We start from the raw sequence: 20238 nt of genomic DNA, 5'->3' as shown, positions 1-20238 counted from the left end.
TTTTTACAGGTAATAGACAAATACTCTGTCTATATGAGAATAATCCATTTTTCTTAGTCTATGTGGATCATTTCTCACAACTAGCTAGGTTTATTGACTTAATTATATAAGTATCACAGATCACATAACTCCATGGAGGTTCTTACACTGACTAGGTACATTACATATGCTGTATTGTCTACTACTGCAAGTACTAGGTACACCGTAAATGACGAAAGTTTGCATGACTGAAGTTTGGCAAATCAAAAGAAATTTGTAACTCTTTTATTTGTCAATTAATTATGTTATATTGTTTAGTATTAGCTACACGATGAATTCACCAAACTTTCATCTGTGCCAACCTCCTTCGGATACTGATTGCCAAACTTTCATCATTTACAATCAGAGTTGGGGGTAATTAGTTACTGTAAAAGTAACTAGTAATATAACTATAGTCAGTACGTGTTCACCTGAGCCCCCACCAAATATAGTAATATCAAAGAGGTGAACAGTGTTCACTCCCAATGGATTTGTTATGGAACAAGCATGTTTTCATGTTGTAAACATGTTTGCACACCTGAATCGTCCATACTAAATGTATGGGATATTTTTAAAGCCTCATACAGGTAACTGACTTGTTCTTGCCCGTATCAAAGCACTTTTTTGATAAACAGTTCTGGCATTTAAAGGGCTTCACAGTACTACTAAATGTTTGGGCAGCTGGACCATGTAACAAGAGTTATTAACAAGAAACGAGGGTTCAGGTGAACGTAAACCAACTATATTTACTTGCTTTGTAACTAGTAACTTGTAACTACTGTAGTTACAACTGCCTGAAAAGTAACAACAGTGGAACCCAAACCCTTGGGACCAGTAGTCCATAAGTCTGAAAAATCCATATCTGTGTAAAAATACCCTTTCAATAGCACAAAGAATTTTTTTAAAACATTAACATTTTCTACTACCCTAATAGAACAGTCACTACTCTAATAGAGCAGTCATTTCCATAGTTTGGTTAACCGAGAATCCAGATAAGTGGGGTTCCACTGTAGTAACTATTTACAGTAGTTACATTGTAACTATACATAGGCAATTATGTTTTATAGTAAGGGCACTTCAATTTTTGCACTACAGCCACATTAAGTATAGACACTTTCTGTGTACTGTTCTTCATGATTCTGCTTGAACAACAGATGTAACTGTTGAAAATGAGCTGAAACGGCTACAGAATTGTTATTTTTCAGAAAGTGCACATATTATTATTATTATTATAGTTCTCTTCCCTTGCTCTGAGCAAAATAATCATGTTACAAAAGTTAACAAACAAGCATAACTTATTTATGAAAGTAACTAGTAACTAGATAAATAGTTACATTTTAAAAGTACCTTTGACTGTAATTAAGTTACATGAAATAAAAGTAACTAGTTACATTTCTGAAGTAACTACCCCAACTCTGTTTACGATATAATTCTATACACTTACATTATTGAATTCTTTAACATTCCACACATATTAATTACAGTCAATATACTTCAACTGTACATTCAAGTATTCAAACATGTAACACATTCCCTAGATTTTCTCCTTGTTATTAATTACTTACATTATTATCAACCAATCGATGTATATGTGTTTTAAAATACACTAGCAAAACAAAAACATTAGTTTCAAATATTCCTAATATCTATACTGCAAAATCATAGAAAATGTAAGGTAGAAGCATATAATAAGTAATTGCAACTTTTCATGATTCTAGCATGTTTAGAAATGTTTCACACACACAAATTGCCTCACACTTGAGATGTTTCTGAAGTTGATCTTGATTCTTGATTATCACTTCCCTCAAACCTATTTTGAAATAATCATATAAACAGCATTACATTGTCACTCTCTTCAAGTATACTTCATTAATACAAGCCATGTACACATGGGTCTTATTAACTATGTAATACTTTACAGGGTTTTACTATTGAATTCGGCACCTTTGCAAATGACTTCACCCCATTTGCAGTAGAGTTCATCACTCATTAGAATTCATCCCATTTGCAATTGAATATGCCGGTTTTGCAATTGAATTTGCCACTTTTGCATCAGAATCCATCACATTAGCACAAGAATTCATCATAATTACATTGACTACAATGAACCAGCTGCTCATTACAAGGTGGATCATTTTTACTATAGAAAATACCACTTGAGACACTACAGGGTAACTGGAGCTGGTTACATGCGAAGCCATTCAAGTTAAGGTAGCTACTGACCCTACTTATTTTATATGTAGATATTGTAATGAAATTGTGCATAAATAAATTGTGGGTGGGGCTCCATAGTGCTGAGCCACTCAGCCGAAAACTGTATTTCTACTACCTTTGGTTGTTTATGTAATAATATCTTGCTTTTTCCTACAGAGTCACACGTATATAATTATAGTTTTATAATGAAAGACCCTATGCATTAAAAAGTCAATTAAGTTTTTTTTTGCAATATACTTTATCATGTCATATTATATGGCATCTAATTCAGTAATTTATTGGTTGTATGATTTAGTTAGGTATGTGTTTTTGATATACTTGTAGCTAATAAATAAAGCTAATAAAAGGTACCTTACAATTTATTATTGTGACACAAATTGTGGTCAAATGTAGTTGAAAAGTCTGGTTTTTGACAATCTTTGGCTATAATTAATTTTGCGTCAGAATTTAATTGTAAGCTATCTTTTATTATTATCCATGCACAAGCACAATGAAAGCCCTATGCATAAAAAGCAAACTTAAAACCAAATCATACGACCGATAAATGACTGAAATAGATGCCATAATATAATATGACGTGATAACGTATCTTGCAAAAAAGTTAATTGAATTTTAATGCATAGGATTTTCCATTATACCAATAAAAGCTTTAGCAGGATATGATTCATCATTGTGACATAAATAACAACCAAAGGTGGTAGAGATACAGTTTTCGGTTGAGTGGCTCAGCACTATGGAGCCCCACCCGCAATTTATTTATGCACAATTGCTTACAATATCTACAGCTGTTACTAGCTATTTAAATTCCCAATGTTACAGGCACATAATTGTCGTGTTCTGTATCGCCTCAGAGCGTGGTCTCTATTGGACATGGACATGGCTCTACAGAATTTAGAGACCACGTTTTCAGCCAATCAAATTTCAGTATACACTTTTTGTGATCTAAATTATCAAAAAGTACAATAGCACTGTTTAGTAGGGTTCCACCCTAAAGTGAATAGTGGCTACCAAAATTCTGCCATTAATATAATAGCTAACCATCATAAAAATATCACGTGACAAAATTACCTTTAAAAAATAGTCTTGATGAATCTAATGTCAAATCCAGCGTTGAAAACAAGAAAGCACTTACAGAAAGAATTTTAAAATACAAATGTCCGAACCTGAATTTTAGTCTGCTTACCAGCCTGACCACATTCTCAAGGCTACAGGCAAAACAAAGCAGCGTATGCCCACCATTTCATGCCCACAATAACACACTCATTGGTGACACATGCCTTTTCTAGTTCTGATGAGTATCTGCTTTCTACATTTTGTATTTCCAATTTACTGGTTGTTTTAGTTTTTATGCAAGGAAACCATACCAAGCATTCATTTTTCATATCAACACTTCCTTATAGTAGCATAGTAGATTACACATTACTCTTTGAAGTGGTCAGTAGGAGTCGCTAGATGTAGCTGTAGCGATAAAATGATCATATGGGACCACACCCTAAACAACCAGAATAATCACCTGCAGATTCACTGTAGAAAATTAGACAGAGCATTGAACCACACCCCTATTTAATTAATCTATTGCATAGCTCAACACTAGGATACTCTAATAAAGCAGTCACACCACACGTGTGTGTCATAGCCACATAATACAGCACTGAACTAACATACCTTTCGGGTGCATGCATGAGTAGTACAGGTTATGTACTTGTAGTTGACATTTTACGTGAGTGAATACATCATACCTTCTTTCCATTACTTCCATACTATCATCATCAGGCTCATCTCCATTGTTGTCAGGTTTTTGACAACAAGTTCTTTTTATGTACTTGATTAGCAAATACGATGAAATAAGTACAAAAATCAGTGATATGGTGTCAATATAAATTTTAATCATACACCACAGACTGTATCCAACAATCAAAATGCAAAACAATGGAAGCAACATGTGTTTTAGTTTAGTAGAATGTGTCATGTAACACACAAAGATAATCAATGGCAATATCCATAGTAACCTCTGAGTTAAGTATGAAACAGTAAAGTTAGCAACTATAGCAAATACTAACGTTAGCAAGATAATACCATCAAACATGTTTAGGCTTTTCTCTTTATAAGGTTGAACCCAAATATGAATTATCATAATAAGAATACAAATTACCAGAAGGGATAGATACTTATATAAATAACGATCAGTGTAGTAGAAATCAGCTGATGTTGACACAAATTCAGTTAATATGTCAGCAATATATATCACCTGTCGACACAACAAATAATAAGCAGCAAACCACCGATATTTTTCCTTGTAGCATCCCTGAAGTTGATCCAGTACATGTTTTATTCTGTTGAAATCAATTTTTTCAGTGATAAATTTTACATGTTGTGCCAGCAAAAATCATAGGAAATCCAAAGGCAAAGAATACCACACAGAGTACTGAGACAAGCAAATACCAAAGATGCTTGCCATGGGCAAACTTCAAAGCTGGAGACCAGTAGGCGTGCCAACTGACAGTAGAGTATGACGGATGACATTGGTACACAGCTAGTGGCCTCAGCAGTTGTATCGATGTGTAAGAAACGGAATTGTATGAAAGCAAAAGAAACAAACAAATGAAAACACTGGCTTGTTTCTGGATTATGAGAGTTATCCTTTTGGACCATTTACTGATGATGATAACAACAGTCATCAAAGATAAGACAAGTAAAGGATGAATATATGCAAAGAACACATGATCTATCACTTCAGTGTGTAGACATAATCCCATATACCGAAGAAAAGGTGGTTTAAGGTTTCCAATGCTGGCCAGTGATACAAGTAGTCTGGACCTTGTTCCTAGTAAATCAGAGTAACGTTGATATGGCTCTGATCCACAATGGTTTTGGAGATATAGTTGATAAAAATGATATTTTGTGTGCTGGTAACCACATGTTCCAAAATGCTATAATAAAAGAATATGTGACCGGGCCTGCAAAAATAGGGCATGTGGGCACATAAAAATTGGCTACTTTTTCAAACTTTAATTTGTCATAACTTTGTATTCCAATATTGCTTGGCCGTGAAATGTTCAGCACTTATTACAAATTTAGTCAACTGTAACATACAAGTTACAGAATGAATATATTGTATCTCATTACTGAGATATGAGATGTTATGTGGCAGGATGTAGTTTGTGCCCACATGCCCTATTTTCGTAGGCCCGGTCACATATGCCATAGGCATACCCTATTTGGACATTAAACTTTAACAGATGGTAGAATATAATGATCACTACCACTACTAGCACACACCAGTATATCAAAATTGTACTGAATAACAACAGATACCCACTTGAGCCACTTAGCAAACATATGTTCTCAGAAACACAACCTGTTGTATCAAACAGAATATAACTAGGGTCATTATACTCTCCACAAATGATCCCAGTCCAATTTTGATTGCATTGTTGGTCCCTTTCTGGGTGTGATTCACTGGAGTCCTCATAATGAGACTGACAGTACTCAACAGGACAATTGACTGTATAACTAGCAATGTTGTTGTCATACCAGTAACCAGTTGCTGCTGCTACTACTCCATATTCATAACTTGAGCAGTCAAATTTAATGCAGAGCTGAGATTACAAAACATTGGTTCTTCATTATGCACATGGTCACAAACTGAAGCACATCTTTCATCATGCCAGACATGTAGTATATCATTACAATCAGATGACTCCTCCAATATTGTCATGGATGTACCCGTAATTGTAGTGCAACTGAGAATGGCCAAGGAAAGAAGAGCAACTGTTTGAATCAACATCCTGTGATAAACACAGCAGTTATGCACATTCACACAAAAGAAATTGTGGTGTTTAAAAATTCATCATGCATTGGGTATGAGTATTTTATCTGTATATCTTAAGGGTCTGCAGGACTAAGAACAGCAGATACTGTAGATGCTACACTAGTACAAATTTGGCTTTTCACAATTTATTTTTTGAGGACCACCCATTTTTACACAGACTACATTATACTGATTGTTGTTATAATGTTTGAGGACAAAAATTTCATGGACATACAAGATGAACATCCCACAATGGTAGGGGGATCAATTTGAAAAATTGATTATTTGGATTGTGGACACTAGCTTATACATACAAATTGTGAGGAACATAATTTTTTGTGGATTAACCCAACTCACCACCATGATATTTGTAGAGGCTCCAATCTACTGTTTCTAGACCACTATAACTTATAACCGTACAATAAAACTATATATCAAATTCTTCACTATAGAACAAGGAATTCAATTGTCAAGTTGTTGTTCACACAACGGCAAGCACAAAGTCATTATAGTGCAAAAGTCAGCCTGGGTAAAATTACACACAGATTTCATGATTTGTCAGTCTAGTACTGTTCATAATAGCAAAATTAACATTGCTAACCTCGAAGTGATTAAGTCTGGTTTTAAATTATGGGTATTTGAGCAAGTGCGCATACTTATGATGTCACTAATTAGAGACATAAAAAGAAACACCACTCTAATCTATATAATTCATCTCCTTACTGTTAGTAGTGCTGATATCACTTCAAAAATCATCTGCAATGCTTATTATCAACCATCAAAATGTGCACAGTGATATCATATTTCTCACAATCATGTGTGAGGAACCAGTTATTCCTGTTCCTAAGGTAATGTCCCATTGCAGGATAAGTGCAGGGGCCACTATAATGCTCAACAGAAGCTACAGAGTACTTAGAAAGTTATGCTACAACCATTTATAATTTATTCTGCCATATCATGGTTGTGGCGTTGAGTGGGTTTAATAAATTTCAAGATTGTCACATTCCATTTTGTGGATCATTCTTTTTAGTTGCACAACTTGGGAACTAAGTTCAAAGAGTGTGTTGTGAATTTCAGGTCATTTTACAAACAGAGGAATTGTATTATCTCATGTGTTCTTTTTGCAGTTTTTAAATTATTGTGACATCAAGGGTGTCGAACATTAATTTCTAGGTCAGTCTATGTACTAAAGAATATTGTATATTATTCAGATGTTTCCAAATTTCCACATACTGTCATGATAGACAGGGGCGGATCTAGGATTTATAAATGGGGGGGGGGGGGGGGGGGGGGTTAACTCAAGGTACTAATCTCTTGGGTAGAGGTGTGCAAAGCACACTTCCCAGCATGCAAAGCATTCTGGAACTAGGGGGGTCTGGGGGCATGCCCCCCCCCCCCCCCCCCCCCCCCAGGAAAATTGTGAATAAAATACTGCAATTTGGAGACATTTCCACTTAAAATTCATAATATTTTCTGCCTGTAAATATTATATATACTGCCTTTAGATTATAGGTATGGCTCTCTGAAGCATTTTGCTAATGGAAAAGTATGGGTAGGTACAGACAACCAAGTACATGATGCACCCCTCTCACAATTGCACAACACTGAATAGGTGCATGTTAGAATAAGAATGTTGAAAGTGGAAATTTTTGAAATTTGAACAATACAAGATTGAGTCTGAGAACATTTACAATGGAAATTGTGTACCTGAATTAAGTATTGCCGTACATATTAACTACACAAGTGGATGAATGAAGCCCTTTAAACAGACCAATGCACTTCATTGTATGTATAGGTGCAGGCAGATTTGGAAAAATTCCATAACAGAACCAACTACATGCTTCCAGTGAATGTTCTATTAGAGTAGTTATCTGACTGCTCTATTAGAGTATCTCGATCTTAAACACCTCCAATGCTGATCCGGGTCCTTGTTACATAATTTTTAGCATAAATCCACTGATAATACCTTGGAAAGATGTTTATAAGGTGGTTTTATGATTATTTGTATTATTAGTGATCATATATGTTAAGACAAAATTTCATTATAATACTCAGCATATTGATCAAGTAAAGCCTAAATATGAAGGGGGGGGTTTCAGCCCCCAAAGCCCCCCCCCCTGGATCCGCCCCTGATAGAACACCAAGGTCAGTTTACTGTAGTAATATTTTCCTAGTACCCAGATTTTAGGTGTATTGTATTTGATGCCCACCTGTCAGCTTTGCGGGTTGCTGGTCATAGAAGTTTATCCACTATGGTATATACAAGTTGAGCTGGATCCTGAAAAACAGCTAAACATTAAAAGTGGCATGGGTGTTTTCTCAAGACAATTAATATTTCAGCCAACCAGGTAATTAGTGGTGACAGTAAAAGTGTGTGGTTTGGCTTAAAAGAGCTGTAATGGATACTGCATTTATGGCTTCTTTACAGTAAATGTACAGTGAAAATATTGATTAACCATAAATATTGCATCAGGAATTTGAATGAAAAGATTTTGAAAGTTTGTTTAGCTGGTCAAGCAGTGCTACAAATTTCAAGATCATGTGTAACTGCATCCATGAGTTATTAAATGTTTCTGAGGATCCAGCTCAATGTGAACATACCATAGCAGTTGCACGTGGAGATGGCACATACTTGGGACCATATACACCTGTAGGAACTAAAGATTAGAGTGTCATAAATTTCAGGTCAGTTTACGTAAGAAGAATTATTATTTTATGTGTTCATTTTGTAATTCTGAATTGTCACTATAGTAAACTGTATTAGTACCAACGATGTCGTGAATTTCCAGGTCAGTGCACAAAATTTCCTTCAGAATTAATCTTGGAGTGCTTTTTGTGGGGGCATGTCCACAAACTTTCCTAGAGAGATTATGCTTCACATGCTACTGTAAGTGTGCACTTTGCACACTGCTGTAGCTACCTAGCTTGGAACAGAGTTTGGATATCTTGCTGTGCCTATGTTTCTGGATAGCATATGATAGTGTACCACATAATGATCTTCTGGTTAAATAATTGTGGTATTTAGCATCTTATGGAACTGCTTTACTTTAGTTTCTACCTAAACAACAGAACCCAGTGTGTTTCTGTAGACAGCCAACTATCTAACTCTACTGGTAATCACGGGTGTACCACAGGAAGCATACTAGTTCCCTTGCCAGCTGTTCTTAATATTTTACCATATAACATCAATATTAATGTTGAACTTGCAGATGGCACAAAGTGCTTCAGACAAATTTCATCCACACTTTCCATCGAACTTCTTCAAAAACCTCAATTCTTTATTTTACTTGGTCTGTTAACAGTTTTCTTTTATTCAAACTGTCAGAATTTGTGTTAACGGGTATTCATCACAACTCCAACTCTACTTATACTGTCGACATTCACACAATTATTATTAAGTCCTCTAGTTCCAAATATCTAGATATAACTCACTTACATGGCAAGAGTATTACAAAATGATCACCTCTAAGGCATATTATACAATTCTCTTGGTTTATTGAGTAGGGTATTTGAAGACTCTCAATGTGCCCAGGCCAGAAAATGCTTGTACATCTCACCCTTGTCAGATCACAATTATATGTGCTGTGGAGGTCATATCTGTTAAAGAAAATTAAATCACTTGAAAAAGTTCACCAAAGAGCCACAAAACTTATAGTGTGTTATCTTTCCAATGACAGAACAAGGTTTATCCAGACTGGTATATAGGGACCTGCCTATTATCCTCAAATTTTTACCTATTATGCTATGCTGCACTGCTCAAAATTTTTACCCATTATGCTCAAATTATGCTCAAGCTTTATGCCTCATTTCCCATGTTTTGCTAATAAACTTAAAGTTATGGGTACATAATAAGTGGTTGAAGCACATCTTTACTCTTCAAAATGCATGTAACAGAAAAGATCAATGTACTCTAATAGAACAATCAGCTGCCTGATTGTTCTATTAGAGTCATCGGCTGTTCTATTAGAATATATCAATCTTTTTCTGTGGTATCTATTTTAACCATCAAAGATTTATAGTATGATTCAAATATTATTTCTATTATGCTAGTATTATGCTTAATATTTTCAGGCACCTAATATGGTCATAATTATGCCGGCATAATCGGTGGCTCCCTACTGGTATACTACCACTAATTTACGACATCACTGACTTCTTATTCTTTATCACATCCTGAAAAATTCGACATCCTAAACTATATCAATTCTTCTATTGGTACTACCAGATCTGCTGGCACAAAGCCCCATTTTGAATGCATTATGGTTATCGCTCACCCAGATTACAGAACACTCTACTAATAATTGACCTTTTCAATCATTAGATATATCAAAGTAAAAGTTAAAGATGGAATCATTTTATAGCCAAATTCATTGCCTGTGTCTTTGTTCTCACTATTCCAAGACTTCTGCACAAAGCAATTATAACTTATAGGTAAGTGTACCGTAGTTTGTAATCAGAGATCTGATAAGTTAATTTATTGGCAGTGAGTACTGAACTGAAAGTTAATTAAAAAACACACCAGCTATTGAACTGACAGTAAAACTTAGACAAAAAGGTTGCTAAAACAGGGGAAAATGCAAAATATCCAGGGCTTGAACCCTGGATTCAAATCCTGGACTACCAATGCATGCTACCCACTGTGTTACCAATGCTATATAGCTACCCATCTCCACTACTTTCTATCTTATAAATGCAACTCAAAAAGTAACCTGTGTACTAGTATTAAAGAAGAAGTGTAGAAGAAACCAAAACTGAACCCTAATCCTAACTTGAGGATTGCCTGTTAAACATAATTCTGTCTTTCACTGTCTGTATGAAAATAAGTTTTTGGTGAGTTTGAGGCAATAGGGTCGCTCCAACCTTAGCTCGCCTTGAATATATTTACCTTCATACAACCAGTGTGCTTGATACTAGAGTAGTTTGAGTTATTCATGAAAACTTTCGGTTCAGTAACCACTTCTCTGGTAGCTAGACTCTCAGAACAGAGGCATAGCCAGAACCCAGGTCCAGGCCTGCATGGGCATCAATAATTGTGCACTATAATAAATATCATGATCAAGCAACCCTAATAAAGCAGTCACCCTGATGCAACAGCACATTAATAATTATAATGCTGAAATCACTCTCAGATTCACTGCATTAAAACAAAACAAAACTTTCAGAGGGTCTAATTTTCCAAACTTTCCTGGGGGCCCAAACCTCGCATTTGCAATAAATATACAGCTAGGCCCTGGCATCACCAAAAGTCTGGCTATGTCCCTGCCTCAAAAACAATGTTGCCTCAGAATTGTACATCCCTGAGTTCTTTGGATGTAAAATAAGTATGTACAGCAATTTAGAACGTAAAACATATAGTTGTTGTGTACATTATATAGGGTTTCCCCCCACCAATAAACAAATCCAAGGGACGGTTTTATAAATTTAAGCCACCTCAAGTGGTAGTCTGGTTTCTGGTCCACCGCCCGCATCCAATTTACACAGTTGCAAGATTTCACCATTATTAGTGGTGCGCATGCATAATGATGTCATAATTGATTGTAATAGTTTAATACAAGTGTATGAACAGGTGGGATATGTTTTGGAGGTAATTTTGTAATTTCAAGAGTATACATCGCTTACTGTTTGGTGTTTTATAAGCATTTCAATGTGTAATTGCCTAAAGTTATGTGGCTAGTTTAATTTTTAATGGTGTTCTTCAATTAGAGTATGGTTTACTTTTATAGGTTTTTTTACCATGGCTATGGTTAATTGTAGTGTGTATAATCTAACTACAAGTAGAATGGTTGTACCATGGAGTATTCATTCAATGGTTATGCCTGATTTGTCTGTTGAGGAGTTTTATTCTACTAAAATAGTTTGTAAAGTTCAGAAAAAATGCTCCACTGATGATGGTGTTGAATTAAATTTTGCAAGTTTGGGTAAGTCCAAAGAAACACTAGACTGAATAGAACTGTACACCACTAAGTGCTGCTAGTCAAACATTTGGTCCAGTTTTACGATACTATGTAAAAAGTGTTATCCAACCATCACCATTACGTGTTAATGCTTTTGCTCTGATGATGTATAGTCAAAGACAACTCTCTCAGCCATCACTTCCACATTTAACAGGGCACAATAAGAAGGACAAGCTACATAATTCTATTTTAAATTTCTTTAAAAGCAAACAGATGTCGTTTCCCTCTAACACAGTTCACTCTAAAGGAAAAGGTTTTGTAAAAAGTTTATCTGATTGCTTATGGATATTAGATGGACATCATGCCACTCTTCGAAAGCAATCATGTCCTATTCCTGAAGTATTCAATCAGTTTTCTGGCTTTAACATGCCAGAACTACCAAAGCACAGAAAGAGGGAAACTACCAATATAAATTTACCAATACTGAAGGCTTCAGCAATATCATTGTTTCAGCATTTTCAAGATTCATTTTGGAAGAATCCTGCTTGGTCGGAATTTAAGCAACATGTTGAAACTCTTGCTAAAAGTACTGTGAAATACACAGAGTACCTTACGTCTCAAAACAAAACAATGAAGGAAGTACATTCACATTCTACCCCAGTCCGTCAGTTTTCAGATGCTTTATCTGTAAAGTATGTTCCTTCATGTGGTGGAATGCAGTCTCGCAATTTTGATGAATTAAGTGGAGTTTGGAGCAGAAAAATTACAATGAGTACATTTTTTTAAAATGACTGTATTCCTTGTGATACAAGGAAAAGGTAGAATTACCTACAAAACAGATTTCCTATTATGTATCTTACATATTCACCTGGTAACAATGTTGGCAACTCACATTTTGTTTGGCATGTTGCAGTAGAAGGTTACCATGACTTCAGTAAATTTAGTATTGTACCCTCTGTGTCACTTTTAGTAGACATACTGGAGAGGATTGAAGATCCATGGTACAGGGGTCAAGTGTTTGTCGGTTACAAGGATGCTGCATTTGAACCTTAAGACATGCTGCAGAGCTTTCAAAAACAATGCTTTCTAATGAAGTAAATAAGTGTTCTGTTTTTGTATACTGATGGTGGACCGGATCATAAATTAACCAATGTTTCAGTACAGGTATCATTGATTGCCTTGTTTCTAAAATTAGATTTAGATTTCTTTTGTGTTGCATGGACAGCACCTTCACACTCGTGGCACAATCTTGTCGAGCGGGTATAATGCCAACACTCAATTTGGGTCTGCAATACTTTGGCTTAATGCACGAAAAAATGGATCTAGCCTTTGAAGGTGATGACGAGTGCAACACGTGGAGACTACTTTACTCACCTCACAAGCTGACTACAAAGGAACGGACTGACCTTCAGGCTGTTATCTCTGACGTGTTATTTACCTGTGGAACGCAAATTCAAGGTTTGAATTTATCAGGACGATTTCATGAAGTATACACGTCAAATTGCATGCTGGGAACCAATTGAAAAATTATACTACACAGCCAAATTCTTGCCCATATGTGTGTAATGTGCTTCAGATGTTGCTGTTGTTCCCAAGGAGAGGTATCCTCTAGTGCTTTGGTTGTAGTGACAGATCTGTAATAGTTATGAAGTAGATTTATAGAGCTACAATGCTTTTTTTTAATATGTTGTAAAAAGTATGTATTCAGTAGCATAAGAAACATTTTTAACAAGAATAACGTAATGGCCAAATCCGCCCGCCCGCATCCTTATTTGGATGTGACAGGACCAGAAACCAGACAACAACTTTTATTGGCCTTATATAGGGTCCGCAATGCGAAAAATCGATATCCTCCAATCAACTACGTACTATTGTCATGTGTTAGGCTAAGTGTAACTTGAATAACACCAGCGTGGCAGCCAAGTTTGTCACTTTCTTCTGGTAGAAAACGATACAAATGTTTAAAATCAAGTGATTTTTCGTTGCAGCAGTTCGTAGGGTTCTTCGTATGCCACGATATTCACTCTCAACATTGTTCAAGTAGTCTATCGTCAACTCAAAGTATCGGTAGTTTGATTTTATTGGTCAGTTTCTGGTGGCAGCACGATCTGTGCAGCTTTTTGGCGACAGACAAAATGTTTCTTCCTCTGGAGCACAGGACAAGCAGAGCAACAACTGCGCCGTGTGTCAGCAATGACCAGTACTAGGTAAAGTGCCTGCATGCGGAGTATGGTTATAATTGAAGCTTGTTAGCCATCTGGCTGAGCCATCTGGCTGAGCCATCTGGCTGAGCCATCTATATGCTGAAATTCGGCCAAAATGACGCGATTTTTGCAAACAAATACCAGAATGATTGATACATCAGTGAGACAGTCTCCAACAGCAAGGATACGAAGATTATAAACACCTAACAATACGGCTATCTCGCCCAGTGAACGCATAGAGCAACCCAATGCATGAAATAAGCACTCACGTGATCGATATTCAAATCTCGGAAAATACAACCATAATCTATTCCAATGACCTTAAAATCACTTGGAATCAAGTGACAATCAGTTTGTGTGCATTGGGTTCAGCATCTCGATTAGCCCAGCAGTCTAAGACCCTCCCTATGATGCCATCACAGCATAAAACACACCTGCACTAGCCCACACCAGGCCTGAGTGAACAATTAACACAAATATTTACAAAAGGAGCACACTACATGGTTCCTATTCAGAAATGAAAGCAATTTCAGGGTATTTCCGCGATTTGAATTTCGATCACGTGAGTGCTTATTTCATGCATTGGATTGCTCTATGCGTTTACTGGGCGAAATAGCCATATTGTTAGGTGTTTATAAGCTTCGTATTCTTGCTGTTGGAGACTGTCTCACTGATGTATCAATCATTCTGGTATTTGTTTGCAAACATCGCATCATTTTGGCTGAATTTCAGCATATAGATGGCTAACAAGCTTCAATTATAACCATACTCCGCATGCAGGTACTTTACCTAGTACTGGTCATTGCTGATCCACGGCGCAGTTGCTGCTCTGCTTGTCCTGTGCTCCAGAGGAAAAAACATTTTGTCTGTCGCCAAAAAGCTGCACAGATCGTGCTGCCACCAGAAACTGACCAATAAAATCAAACCACCGATACTTTGAGTTGACGATAGACTACTTGAGCAATGTTGAGAGTGAACATCGTGGCATACGAAGAACCCTACAAACTGCTGCAACGAAAAATCACTTGATTTTAAGACATTTGCATCGTTTTCTACCAGAAGAAAGTGACAAACTTGGCTGCCACGCTGGTGTTATTCAAGTTACACTTAGCCTAACACATGACAATAGTTAGGTAGTTGATTGGAGGATATCGATTTTTCACGTTGCGGACCCTACCTTTAATATACATTTTATTGATGTTCGCGTTTTTAATCCACTTGCCCCATCTAACAGCTCTTCATCACTTTCTTCTACCTTTAAGAAGCATGAGAATATCAAGCGTCGAGCTTATGGTCAGAGAATTCGTGAGGTTGAGCATGCTTCTTTTACACCTATCATCATGTCTGCAACAGGGGGGTTGGCTCACGAAGCCACAGTTTTCTACAAGCGTCTGGCTTCCCTCCTATCAGCTAATTAGGGTGACGAATACTCTGTAGTCCTGGGTTGGCTTCGGTGTTGTCTTGGCTTTTCTCTGCTCCGCTCGGCTATTCAGTGCATTCGAGGTGCACGTTCATCCATTGGTACTTACACTAGGGCTCCACCACCAATGGATTTAGTGCAAGTGGAGTCCCGCTTGTCAGAGTAACATGCTGGCTGTGTTATTCTGTTTTTCTTATCTTTTACAGTTGTCCAGCACGTGCCTTTCTTTGTGCTGGGGGTGGTAGGCAAGGGCAGTCCATCAAGCCCGGGAAAAAAAGAAAAGCCGGAAAAAAAAAACAAAACCTTATACATGTTATAGCACAACACGAAGTCGAAAAGCTACCTCATACCTGCAATGGTCCCGTATTTAATCATGTAACTGCCCGTCCTCAATCAGCAGTGTCTACCCGCTGCCTCCCTCGCTGCCTACGTGACTCAGCAAATTGGCACTCAGATCATGTAATCCCAGCAAGTGGACTGGCGTCTGGCGAAAGTTTGTCGGAAATTCGTTCCGTATTTTATAAACAACCTTTAGGTAGCAGGGGTGACAGCGCTAGCTGAGTTTCGCTATATAAGCGAGTTGCAAGTTGAGGTTTTACCGAAAAAATCACTGATGCAAGGAGACGTCCATAACGTACAAATAAGGCGATCGCGTGATCACTAGAATGTTGGCAGTACCCTCCCCCGCTCTTCTTTTGCGAAAGGGATGTGTATTTAGCTACTTCCTGATAATTACAAAAACCATCAATAATATTAGCTACTGTACTGATGTGGCGTAGATAGTTATAGCCATGTGCCTTGGCGCATGACTGAGAACCATTGTCAACATGTGGCTGCCAGAAAGATTTTACAGTACGATCATGTGTCGGATTAGCTATAAGTCTGCATTCAGCCAGCAGCTATAAAAGCATGAGTGAGCTATGTAAAAGGTACATACACTGTAGATAATTATGGAAGGTCAACAAGTCATGTGCTGTGTGCACACCTCATATTAAATGACTGTTAATGACACAACTGAATGATAAATAAAACATTGAAATAAAAAAAGTCGACAGTCAAGTTGTAGCTACCTCTTCCGGAATCTGAAATTAATTCATCAAGTGTAGAACGTTTTAAATCCTTACTTAATTACTATAGTGTGCTCTTATACTCTATTTTGAGGTCTTGCACAGTAATAAAATATATTAACCTCTCCTTCAGCAACAGTCAGGGAAACATCATTTTCCAGTACTGTGCACACCTGATGCATCCCCACACTTGGCTTGTATGTATGGGTGGTGTAATCAGTGTTGGGTAAGTTACTTTGTAAAAGTAATTAGTTACATATTACATATTACCATAGATATTACTTACAACTGAACTATTTAGTTACAATTACATATTACCCATAAAATAAAGTAGCTGTAATATTATTACATATTATATTATTACTTTGTGTCCACAGCCTTAAACTGTCACGTGTGAAACCACCTTATCACGTGACATGATTGCGTTTGTTGGACAATATGCAAATCTTGGTTATAAGTAAGAAGCTAGTGAATAAGCTTCATTAAGTAGGCCTCGTTACTTCGTTGTGGCTAGGCATTACTCAGAGGATAACTAACGAGATTAGTAACTTCGTTACTTGTAGTAATAATATTACATAATATTAGACTCATTACAGTAACTATATTACTTAGGTAACGCGTTACATTTGTAAGTAAAGTAACTTGCGTTATACTACCTGCTTTTATAGCGTATTTAGTTATATTACTTTGTTACCACAAATTAAAGTAATAATATTACATAACGCGTTACATAAGTAAAGCGTTACTCCCAACACTGGGTGTAATGTATGCTATTGTCTTGTTTTGTGTATGCTTAGCTAGTTGTTGTTTTTATATTCTAGTATCACTCCAACAAGGAGGAATGGCACTGTGTCAATTGTTGTGAGTATAAAATAATAAATCAATTCAATCAATCAATCAGAATCTTCAACACTGTAATTGTAGCGACATTGATTTTCCCATGTCAGTACATTAAGCATGGACATCAGCTGCATGATTGTCTGTCAGTTATGTTGGTCAAAATGGCAAGACCACTGGTCAGTTTAACATTCACAGAATTAACTAATCCTCTCAGGGACCATTCTGATAAATTTCTTTTGACTTTAACAAATTAATACTTTTTTTTTAAAATTTGAAAACATGCATAGAAATCAATCAACAATTTCAAAATCTTGTACGCAATTTTTGGTCTTTCCATACATACAAAAGTAAAATCCTGTACTTAGCTCATGTGTTCTTAGTCCATAGTCAGATTGCCTATATACAGCAGCTACTGTATGTTGTTGAACTTGCATTTTAATAAAAAGTATCACTGTAGATTTAAATCCATGTATAACTGTTTTTTTTATTTCCAAAATAGCTGATAGCAGCAATTTGCGTTAATTTTTTTTTGCTAATTAAGGCATCACAATTAATTATTATTGGCTTGTTTTTATAGGCAGCCATTCTATGTCACATTGTCTATGTCACATTCACTAATTTAAATTATTTTGCTACTGACAGTTCAAGATGGATGCGTACATTATAATAGTACATTTTTATAGTGGAATTCTTAGTGTACGGATAATGTGGTAGTTGGCATGTAGTTAAAGTGATGTTACCTATAAAATTGTAGCCACAGTGGGAATATATAAAGCATGGGGAGTAGTGGAATGGAGAATAAAAGAATAGCATAGAATTGCACTGAAAGACTTCTCTAACCATCGCAGCATATTTTAGTCTCACCAGCCAGCCAGTCTTCTTCTGACCAAATTACAAAAGAAGTACAGGCTGGCAGGTGAAGCTAGGAATGTCTAGCTGACAGTGACACTTACGGGCTGGCAGGTGAAGCTAGGCATGTCTAGCTGACAGTGACACTTACAGGCTGGCAGGTGAAGCTAGGCATGTCTAGCTGACAGTGACACTTACAGGCTGGTAGGTGAAGCTAGGCATGTCTAGCTGACAGTGACACTTACAGGCTGGCAGGTGAAGCTAGGCATGTCTAGCTGACAGTGACACTTACAGGCTGGCAGGTGAAGCTAGGCATGTCTAGCTGACAGTGACACTTACAGGCTGGAAGGTGAAGCTAGGCATGTCTAGCTGACAGTGACACTTATAGGCTGGCAGGTGAAGCTAGGCATGTCTAGCTGACAGTGACACTTATAGGCTGGCAGGTGAAGCTAGGCATGTCTAGCTGACAGTGACACTTACAGGCTGGCAGGTGAAGCTAGGCATGTCTAGCTGACAGTGACACTTACATACAAAACTGATTACAATATGTTGCAGAACAATTAAGTAACATACAGTCTGTTTTAATAAATATATTTTGCTAATAACTGTAAAAACCTTTTGAGTTACCACTTCTATGAAGTGGTTTGTGGGATGTGAATCATCCAACAACTACAATATTTTATTTATGTAAAATCAACAGTCTCAGATCATAAAAATATCTGAAATGGCTCTAAATTAAGATGATTAGCAAGTAACTAAATAATAATTATGGTAGTACTGTCACATAGTCAGTGTACGTAGTTATATGGTAGATGTCCTTTGCAAAGACTCCAATTCTGTCAATTTATGCAGAGTGAATTATCACTCCAGTACGTAGATAGCGACCAAAATCAGCAGAAAAAAAGACCCTGTTGAGTTTGACTCTAATCTGACTTTGTGAGAGGTGTAGAGTGAACTTTTGGACATACACATTTATTTTGTTAGGCTAGCCTACACCCATTATTATATGAAAAAAATACTGCTCTATGGCAAGTCAAACCCCCATAGTCACAGTATCAAGCTGTGAGTTCTGTGCTAAAATACTGTGGAGGCATAAGGTTCTGGTTGAGTGGGAAGTGAGATACATTAAGGAAATACCATATGTATTTGAGTACACTATGAATACTAATTGACCACAACTGGAACTTTTAATCTATATAACCTTAAATGGCACATTGAAACTATCCCTAATGGTTTCTAGGAAATACAGGCTTGTGGTTTGGAGGCAAAATACAGTACCTTTTGTCATCTCTTACTTGCCACATACCCTGCAGGAAGAAACATTGTGCATAATAACTGCATATCACCCAAAAGGGTACATGCTGAATATGTAGTACTGTATAATTGACAGAAATTATTGGTACGCTGTTGAGTATAAGGTTGTTCATCCACTGACAATATTTAATTTTCACGAGCGCACCTATATAATTTTGACAAACTAAATTCCTTGCAACATATTCAATAATATTATGTCCAAATACATCGTTCACTGTGGTATGTTTACCAAAGATAAAATAGCGTGTGCAGTATTATAGTACTGTAGGTGCAGTGCTAATAAGTAGAAAAATGTAAGTTTGATGGCAACTGTAATCATAAAAGCATGTTAGACTCGTCCCTACTACAGATCCATACTTTTCCCAAGAACTAATCTGCAAGCAGTATTATCCATCAGTAGCTAACACTGAGGTACGTAGAGCAGATCTTCTCTTGTTAAAATCATTGAGCTACCTACTATTATGAAAGATGATGTAATCATGGAATTCCATTGGCTTTGCAATTTGGTCCAAACAAACCTTTTGGACTATATTTTGTTTAAACAAAAAAGCCTTGGTAATTGTGTAGCTAAGTATAACATATGACACTGTAAGTACAGTGTAGTATT

General features: G+C 36.6%; 1 long non-coding RNA gene across 1 annotated transcript; it reads right to left on the bottom strand.

Annotated features, from left to right (window-relative positions):
* Positions 1 to 1463: 1463 nt before the first annotated feature.
* LOC136253356 (uncharacterized) lies at positions 1464 to 16185 on the bottom strand. Its single transcript, XR_010700090.1, has 3 exons — positions 15912 to 16185; positions 3972 to 6020; positions 1464 to 1828 (listed from the first exon to the last, which is right to left on the bottom strand). It is a non-coding gene; the product is annotated as an uncharacterized lncRNA (long non-coding RNA).
* Positions 16186 to 20238: the final 4053 nt, after the last annotated feature.

The sequence above is a fragment of the Dysidea avara genome, chromosome 1, assembly GCF_963678975.1.
Source record: "Dysidea avara chromosome 1, odDysAvar1.4, whole genome shotgun sequence".
Taxonomy (NCBI): Eukaryota; Metazoa; Porifera; class Demospongiae; order Dictyoceratida; family Dysideidae; genus Dysidea; species Dysidea avara.
The sequence above is the reverse complement of the archived record's forward strand: the minus strand, read 5'-3'. Positions and strand labels throughout refer to the sequence as shown.